General features: G+C 42.2%; 1 pseudogene; it reads left to right on the top strand.

The window, feature by feature from the left end:
• Positions 1 to 1,174: 1,174 nt before the first annotated feature.
• Positions 1,175 to 1,686, top strand: LOC143268195 (bcl-2-related protein A1 pseudogene; annotated as a pseudogene).
• Positions 1,687 to 2,685: the final 999 nt, after the last annotated feature.

Here is a 2,685-nt window from a genome sequence, read left to right as displayed (position 1 = left end):
TGCAGTTGTTCATAGGAATCTGATGCAAAGAATCAAAACCACAGACAGCATGTATAGAAGGAGGGTAAAAACACATTTGACTTTTCCCCAGACATGAATTGTCTCTATTTCTCCACACTGGCTCTTCAGTTTGAAGCCGTCAGACAAGTATGGCTCCTCATCTTCATGCATTCAGCAGCTGCCTTCCCTGCTACATACTCTGGTGAGGAGACTTAAGCTCCAACCCAAAGTCGGCAACATCACTTTAGCCACTGATTTCACCGTCTCTACCAAGCTTCTCTCCAAATTACCACCAAAGCTCAACAAAATACAAGCTTTCAAATGGTGAGCTTCTGAAGTTCTGTACTCACTGGGTCAGGAGATGACTGAGAAGCCAAATCATCACTAATTCTTAAAAGAATGAAGAGCAGCACCACAAAGCACCTAATCTTACCAGACACGGTGACAGGTGCCCATTATCTAGGTCATCTCCTTTGGTTTCACCTCAGCCCCCTAAAGTCAGTCTAGATGGCTTCTTTTTCCACAGTTCAGGCCACAGGAAGAAGGACTTGTCTACAACTGAGACCAGGCATTGTGACTCTAGGATCATTGCTCCTTCTAATTTCTCCCATGATTTCTGACCCAGATACAGGGAAATGTACATGATTTAAGAATATGTATTAAGGACTAGAAAGGTGGTTCAGAAGTTAAGAGCACTTGCTGCTATTTCAGGGGATCCCACGTTCAGATCCCAGCACCCATACCAGCCTGCCTGTAACTCCAGTGCTATGGGGTCAACACCCTCTTCTGGCTTCCATGGGTACTGCATGCACATGCTGCATATACATAAACTCAGGCACAGGCATGGAACAAAAGGAGATGCATACTTAAAAAAGAATATGTGCTAAGTTGGGCTTAAAGCCAAATTGTTTCCTATCAGAAATTATAAATATGAGAAGAAAGAAGCTAGCTTTTTTTTTCTTCCTTTCAACCTAGTATATCTACATCTCAAGGGTAATATTGCCAGAGCAACTCAGAAGGGCCTCCAGTTCCCAGGAACTTACGGGGATCTGACTTCTCCACCTCCTCTCATTTTTGATGCTTTACTGAATCATAAAAGGAAGAGGAAGTGGTGTTGCTCTGAAACATTTTCCTCCTTCACAGTCTGAGCTTTTGCTTTCACATGTAGCCTACACAGGGACCTATGTAAAGAGAATTCCAGGAGCCTCCAAATAAGATTAGCCCTCCGGCACCAGATCCTGTCTTTGCCTTAGTTGCCTCCTTGGCCTCCGGGTGGACAGCTCCAGTCAGCTCTGCCAGGCAAGATGACTGACTGTGAGTTCATGTTTATCCACTCTGGCTGAGGACTATCTTCAGTACGTCCTGCAGGTACTCGCTTTAGAATTGGCTCCAAGCAAAACATCCAGAGTGCTACAAAGAGTTGCTTTCTCAGTTCAAAAAAAAGTTGAAAAGAACCTGAAATTATACTTGGAATGATTTTGTGTGGGATCCATAGATTCCACCAGAACTATATTTAATCAAGTGATGGAAAAATAATTTGAAGACGGCATCATTAACTGGGGAAGGACTGTGACTCTATTTGCCTTTGGGGATGTTCTCCTCAAAAAAACCCCAAGAGCAGATTGGCTTGGATGTGAATGCTTACAAGCAAGTTTCCAGTTTTGTGGCTGAATTCATAATGAATAACACAGGAGAATGGATATGGCAGAATGGAGGCTGGGTATGTGTGATGACATTCCTTTTACATTTCTCTACTGCAAAGTTGGAATGGAGAGTTTCCTTACTAATTAGAACAAACAAGAAAATAACAACTAAAAGATTTCAGTCTGTTTCTAGATCTTATTTTAGATACTTTTAATTAAAAGTAAAGAAAGCAGAACTCTCCTGGGTCATTTCCAATGGACCCTACAACTCTACGGTCGGCAAACATTGGTCTGCCCAGCTTTTCTTCTCGCTTGGGAACTAGTCTTGAGGTCTGGGACTGGAAGCAGCAGCTTTTGACTGCATCTTCCGGATCAGCAGTGCAGACCCTCAAGTGTCGCCTTTTGCTAGGATTCTCATGACTATGGAGAATTGGGACAGAAAGAGCTGGGATTAGATCTTCTCATTTGTACTTTGCGGTGTTGTAACAGTAACCTGCCCAGTTTTGTGCATTCCTTACTTACACATTGACCTTTCCCATTTTCTAATATATAAATTGTGGGCTATTGAAGTTTCATGATACAAATAAATGATGTACTGCCTCACTGGAAGGAACCTTTTTAAAGGATATTCAAATATAAAAATTTGCTTTTTTTTTAAAAAAAAAAAACAGTATCTCAAAAATCCAGGACTATGCCAAGAATTTTTGGAGCTCAGGTTATCCAGAAGCCTTGCCCAGCTAGATTTAGATGCTTCACTTTGTGTCTCAATATGCTTAACACAGAGCTGAAAAACATTTCTGTCCCCATGTAGTCTCTCTCCCATCCCCAGCCTTTATCTCCCTCAAGCAATGTCCACTGTTACTATTGTATATACAAAGCATGTTTATTGAACACACCCAAAGAAAATACTTGTAGTATCTCCCATTCTCATTTGGAGGAGAGATTTCACCATTTTGCCCAGGCTGGCCTCCAACTTCCAGAGTATAGTGATGCTACTACCCTCAGCCTTCCACAGATCTGGGGCTCTGGATGTACACTACCA

Source organism: Peromyscus maniculatus, chromosome 12, assembly GCF_049852395.1.
Source record: "Peromyscus maniculatus bairdii isolate BWxNUB_F1_BW_parent chromosome 12, HU_Pman_BW_mat_3.1, whole genome shotgun sequence".
NCBI lineage: Eukaryota > Metazoa > Chordata > Mammalia > Rodentia > Cricetidae > Peromyscus > Peromyscus maniculatus.
Note: the sequence above shows the minus strand (reverse complement) of the source record. Positions and strands in the feature narration are given on the sequence as shown.